The following is a 7,604-nucleotide window of genomic DNA, read 5'->3' as shown; positions in this document are numbered from 1 at the left end:
ACATACCCATTTACAGATAAAGATAAAGATATGATTCTGTCCATTGGTGTCAAACATTTAAATCTAGTGTTTTTACTGTAAGAAGCGTAAAGTAGGACGTAAAACTCCATTTAATTTCAATTGATTGTAGTAAATGCATGAATTAATCTTTATTAGATCTTGACAAATTTATATTATTTTATTATTATCATACGTACATATTTATGAATCTGTTTATATTAAGACATTAATGGTCATTTGATATCCATTACCTATATCAATAAAAAGTCATTATAACTTTAAATAGTTTCTATGTAAGGCAATAGGACATAACAAAGAATATGTCTATAAAAATGACAATAGCTGTCAATACTTTATGTCATGCAATTTTTATTATGTAAATAAACCCTCCTCATTTATACACAAAACAGTGGCATTTCGGGGACGGGATTGTTTTGTTTGTATGGATTGTTATTTTTGAATATATTCGAACTTTCAAACTTTCATCTTTCCAAAAGTAAACAAGAAAGGATTTTTTTTTTCAAATTTGACAGATATTTATTGTGTCAATTGAAAATTGTTTTAATTGACTATCGGAAAACTCTGATCTTGACGAATATTGAATAAGAATACCTCTTACCACAAGATGGGTAAGAGTTTATGTCTTCAGAAACTCTGTAATATTGATACCATATTGGAGCATCGTTGTAAAAATAAAAGTTCTTATAACAAACTATTGACAATAAACGTTGCAGTAAAGATTTGATCTCCTTTGAAGTTACTCATCATCAAGATCTCAATAAGTTTGAAAAAGCATAAAGTCTTTTTTGAAAAAAAAACGATCAATTTATCGTAAACCATAAATCTAAAGTGGTGTATTAAATCAAAGTTTAGAACTATTCAGAACGTGCCAAAATGTCTAACAGTTTACATTTCATTTCCTTTTTAAGGTTGAAAATATAAAGTTAAAAGCTTTGATGATGATTTGAAAGCTATAAATCTAATGTTTGTATTTTAATATTGATTTGTATTCTGTATTCAACCCTGTCTTGATGTCTTTTTTTTATCTTTCTAGACATTCTAGTATCTTAATTCCATATCTTTAAATGTCTGGTATCGTTTCTGAAATGAAAACGTAATATATATAGAAAGATTGTCTAGTCGTTCGGTTGGGACCATAATCATCATGTGCCACAGACTGTGCATATTAATGAAATCATTTTGTGTACTTCATGATCAAGTTCCCGAAAGAGTTTGTGCAAGGGCATGGTTTCTTACATGTATTTTATTCAGTCCAAACTTTTTAAAAAAAAAAATGGTCTTAACTTATAGTGAGTACCAACTTTATGCATGCACTTATTATTGATTCTAAACTAGATCTGAGAGCGTACATATTTGAATGTATCTTGTACGATTATAATATTTATGACTTTGGATCTTTCAGTTAGAAAGAACGTTAAAGAGATTCGAATCTGTAATGATGCGTTTATGATTACTATCCTTCGATTATAGCTTTTGAAAGAGATGATTTCCAATTCCATATGATTTTAGATCTTCAGAATAAACAAGATATAGGGTTGAGATCTATTAAAAAAATGTGAAAGCTCGTCATTATTTAAGAGAATTATGATGTCTATCAAATCGATGAGAGATGAGATAAAAACCATTTAAATTCAAGTCTCTATTAAATTTGAGCATAACTCGTATTCTTATTTATATTGATGGACGTGTATAGAATTCTAAATTAAGAACTATAAAATGGAGTATAAAAGCTACAGTCTGTATTTTAGTAGATCCCACATGGCAAATATTTTTTTGGTCTATTTGTTGCACACCGTTTAGACCACTGACTATTGAGTCAAAGTCCGAAGAATGAAAAAAATATTGTAGATGATGTTACTAGAAATGTGGGGATTCCACTCCGAGATTTCATTTGTCAACTCGAAGCCCCTTTCGAAGCATGTTCATTTCCATATGTATTTTATTTATTTCACATAATATTTCACGTACAATTTCAGGAAGTCAATAATTATTTGAAAGGAATTAAAATGTTTAAATAACCCACAAAAATATGTCTAGATTTCTAGTTCCATAAGTGTATATACACAATGCGTAGCCATGAATTGCTATCTTTGTTCGTCAAAAGAATGGCCTTTACTGAAAATCTATTTTGAGCATATTAATTAATGAAACCTAGTTGTGCTGAAATTGAGGCGAGCTACAGATACAATAACCTATTGAGAAGAAGTAATTATTGAGAAATAATTGGAGAGAAATAATTAAATCTGTATTGTACAGACCACAAACCATTAAAGAACAGCCCGAACTCATAGTGGTAATGTTTGATAGTTGCTTACAGCAAGTCCAATAGTTAGCCCGAAAAAGGAACAAGGTGAAACTGAATATACCATTCCGCATAGTTATCAATACGTCAAAGACAATAAGCAGACTCCTGGGTAATCCTCGTATTTAAACTCTTTGACTTGAAATCGTCAAGATCTATTCAGAGTATCAAAACGCCACAAAAAGTCTAAAAAATCCCAGACGTTTTCTTAAACATTGAAAATGGAGTTATATGTGCTTAAGTAATTAGATGGACAACATTTCTCATATGCTAGCTCTTCAATCTAAAAGTTCTTCTCGTGATCACTGAGATCTTAATGCACCATCTAATCAATGAGTCTATTGATATCACTATTACAAGTATGTAAGAGGAATGGGGGTATTTAAGATAGAATAAATAGACATCAATGCACGTAATCTGGTCTTGCTATACATGATTCTTTTAGAATTTAAGTTTAGTTCCTCGGGCTATACGATTTCACGTAGTTAAGTGTGGCATGTAATTGTATCTCGACTGAGGAAATTGAATTAGAAAATTGTATAACCATGTTAGAAATTGATAAAAACTAGCAACAGACAATACCAGTTTGTAACAATCAATTCAATTTCCACGGAGTACGTATCGTATATCATCTCAGCACGACAAGCTAATGTACCTCGTCTTTACTCAACACGAAAATGGCATACTCAAGATAAAATGTTTATATAGAAGCATTCTCCATCTTTACTCAAGATATAATGTCTCTCCACGAACAGCCAATATGCAATATTTTAACTCAACACGATAATGACGTACTTACTCTTTACTCAGGTAATCGCTCTGAACGAACATCCAATATATACACACCATCTTTACTTAACACGATAATGACGTACTTCATCTTTACACGAGTGATGTCTCTCCACCAACAGACAACATCTGATTACCAGAAACGATAATGTGTCAGTGTTCCATGTTATTTTTTCGAAGTTAAACAATATATTTGCTATGTTTAATTGAATTGAAATTTCATGGCTGTCGTACGTAGAAATTACTTGTTTAATGCTTTTCTTATTATTCTGCTCTTTGTGTTTATTCTTAAACAACAAATTCATCACATAGTGAGACAATGAAAGCTTACAATTTGTAAATAGTCAAACAGCAATCTGTTTTGAGAACAACATTTTTATCATCGAAATAATGATTTCGATCAGTTTTCAGTTCAGAATCCGTGTTAGATGGTAGCCCAAAATGTGGATTGTTATAAATCACCAAAACTCCACCAATAATTCAGCGAAAGCTTTTCTTTTAGAAATTTTGTTGCAAGTATCATTGCCGATGATTTTGGTAAGTTGACACCAGCTGAAATAAGTCTTTAAGTCCTCTAATCTGAGTTAACTCATAAAATAACAGACCCTGTTTTACCTGAGTGTTATTTAACCTGAGAAATTGCCTGATATATTCAAACACTGACGAATATTCTAATTAATACCATTTCCTTCAAATTGATGATCGTCTAAATAACTCTAGAGACTAATTTCTCGGTGATTATAATAATATAGTGATATAAAGGTGGATTAAATCATTACTCTGTAGTTAAATGTAATGACAATAAGATGTAAATAAATTATATCTCGAGCTAAAGTTCATGTTACAGTAACCGAACTAGTACTACTGACTTGAATATTGCTATCATATTCTTACACAATACAATGGCAATGTGGTTTCTCTGAGAGGGGCATGAGGGTTATTGCCGTATTTAGAAACCCAGTCTCAAAGAGGCATCATGTTTCCAGAATTGTGGATCGTATCGCTATCGACACCAGTGATGGTACAAATGTTATTGAATTTCAAAATATTGGGATCAGGATTATTAAATTGAACACTGGTCTCGAGCAGCCATTCTGGAAGTACTAATAATGATAATATAATGATTTAACAAAAAAGATTTTTTTTAATGATTCATCTAACAATGCAACTGAACAATGCTAACATTTTTTTTGTTGAAAATCATTAGATACTTGCCACCCAAAAAGCATTTTGGAAATATTTTAAAGACGGTGACATTGGTGGATGTTTTTGACATCTAAGTCGGTCTGTAATAGCTAGTTTTTAACAGAGTTACACAGGAGCATATGCACCGTAATGAAATATGTCTAATATTCATAACATTCCATGCTGTTCTATCCTTTGTTTTGGCCAGAGAAGGGATGACAGATTCTTACAGGAGGCTAGAAGTCCGGGAAACCGGATGGTGGATGAAAACTAGCCTTATAGTAGTTTGATTAGTTGCAGTAGACTGTTGACACATGTTATAGTTACGTAACATAATATAATATTGGAGGTTTGATTTGAATTGTGATGGAATATCATAACAGGTAAATAATGAGAAACTGATTACTCAAACCTCATTAATGAACAATAACCCTTCTCTATCTCTATGACTTATAATGATGAATAAATATTATTGTGATATGATTAATATTGATAATCACTTGTGTAAATACCACAACTTATAATCTATTGAATTGTAATATAAACTTATGGAGTGATTTCTTCATTATCTTGCGAGATTCGTTATCAAATTATAATTTCTTTCAAGTGTAAATCTTACCAGTTTGTGTATATTTTGCATTGGTGCAGATGTAGCTCTAAAAACATCTGAATATCTTCTTTGATATCAAACAAAATTATTGAATTGTTAAATAGCATGAGACTGGTTTCGTACTGAAGGCAACAGAAATCACTGATGACACCCGGAGTATATATAGTGATTTTCCACAGATTATTGATGATATTTTTGCCATTTGAATTATATGAGCCAACGGTATCGGTGGCGGTTCTAGGAAACATAATTTGTCACTTTCTTCTTCTTCCAGAGCTAAAAATAAATGTATTGGTGTTTCTTTCGGATAAACAGGTTTCCATTGATAAGCGATTATTATTTTGAAGTTATATAAAACACTACCTCTGGTTTCAAACATCACAAATAGTTTCCTTGTGGCGGTTGCAGTCTATTATATCGACTTCCGTCAAATCGGGTAAAATAAGTATGGTATATTTGAATGTGATTGGTTATAATTGAATCATGTCTGCTAAGATAACTTTGTTAACTAGTGAGTACCACCACGATAATTACGAGTGACATCAGTAAAGACATATAATTCAGTTGGGTCATCTATGTCATTTCATTACACATTGAGCTAAATCTTGGACTAAACGGGCAAACCAATCCTTTATCTAAGATCTAAGATTTTGTTTTTGTTCAGCTGTATATTTAATATAGCCACTTTTATTTCAAATCCACGCAGACTTAAATTATATACGAAATGACACAACAGGATCCCTATGAACCTCTGGAATTTTTGTCCATTTTGTGAAATAAAACATAAGGCGGAATTACCTTGAATTTTATAATTTTAACCTTCAATCTTAAAAAAGTATATTACAAGAAATAAACATATTAGAATGTAAGATGAAATTAAATTCTAGATTTTTATTGTCACGAGAAAGAATCTGAAACGTACTTAAATTCTAACAGATTTCCAAGTTTTTAGAGAGAAAAAGAGATGAGGAAGAGATTTTAATATAACCAATGAAACCCCCAGGCCAAGAAACCATTGAGACAGAATAAACTAGGATATAATTATATTGTATTAGAATTCTAATCTGACTTTTTATTCAAATCATTAGTAAGTTGCAGATCATGATACCGTTTTTAAGTTCTTATTAAATACCGAGTTTCTAGGATTAACTGTGAAAACTTTCTGAATTATTAAATAAACTAAAAGATTTTTTTCTGAACTTCATGATATTTAATCGATAACTGAAGATTTTTTTCAGTATAAATAAAAGTATTACACCTTGTATGTCGCAATAAGTGGCGTAATTTTCGCAAAAATATTCCTTGCTACGGATATCCGTCATAACATGTGGATACAAATTTCAAAGACAAAGTTAAAGTCTTCTAATTTTCCGTATTTTCCATAAGGCAACTTTGTCCTCGTTAGGTTATTCAGATTTTCACTTCAATAATTATCTGTTGAAAATGACACAATTCCAAAATCCTTAAAACCCAACAGCATGAAAAATATTTCAGAGTTTACAACGTTTTTGTTATCAAAAAGTTTGGAAATAGTTTCACTAACATGCCCATCTCATCGCGCATAATATAAGTTAGACTGACACATCTGTTTCTATTCAAGCCTCTAATAAGCAATTTGGACAGATGTCGGCTGGTATAGAGACAGAAAAAAATAGGCCCCGTAAAATGGGAATTTCCTCATCTCCGCATGTGCTTGGATTTTAAACCTATTTAGATACCTCGGATCCTCAAAATCCAGATATTTTTGGAAAGATACCACCATTTTCTGCCTACACCATTTATGTATGTCAAGTACGGTTCTATCAAAGTTTTTTCTTGCATCGGCCATACAAAACTGCGTGCGCAGTCAAAAGTTCAAAGGTCACAGAGCGATACCCACAAAACAAATTTTAAAGCTACGGTGATGCCCAACACTAACTTTCAGTCATCGTAAAGTTAATTTCATAAAGTTAATTTAATATTATGTCAGAAAAAACGAATCTTATTTAACAGGCCAGTTTTTTCTGACTCTACTCCAGCCGACAACTGCCATATATCTATCAAAGGCCGGAATAGAGGCAGATGTTTCGGACTAATTATAAGGCTATCATGCTTGAAATACTGGTATTGTAAAACAAACCGTTCATTCACTATACACGATTGGAATAATTGTGTCCAGAAGACAACTTACAGCTCTATCCAATATTTAATTATGAAGTTGGGGATAAACTCTTTAATATAGATTAGATCTCGGCAGGTTTAATTAGTCTGTGCCTTCCCCTGGGCGAGGTTGTCTGAAACATCTTGTGAAACATGGTATTTATTTGTCGTATTTTTATATTATGCCAAATACATGAATTATTGTCGAACTGACTTATGATGTGTTTATTTCTTAAGGCCGCATCACATTGGTTTAGCTGATAACCATTCGTTTCGGACATACCAAACATGCTGTTTAGGTCGCAGCACCATTGATATAGCTGAATACCACGCTTTTTCAGTCATACAACGTTCGAGGCCACTATTGGTATAGCAGTACAAACAGTAGATTATTGTTAAAATTTTATATTTTTTAGTTGACGTGTCATAGTCAGAATGTATGTTATGGTAGCGAGTATGTACCTGACATTAAAATTGATCCACAATTAATGCCAATAGAAATACAGATTGGTAATGTTCTCAAGTAAGTTTTAATATCATTGCTGTTTCCATGTCCTT

Source organism: Lottia gigantea, assembly GCF_000327385.1.
Source record: "Lottia gigantea unplaced genomic scaffold LOTGIsca_18, whole genome shotgun sequence".
NCBI classification, from domain to species: domain Eukaryota; kingdom Metazoa; phylum Mollusca; class Gastropoda; family Lottiidae; genus Lottia; species Lottia gigantea.
Note: the sequence above shows the minus strand (reverse complement) of the source record.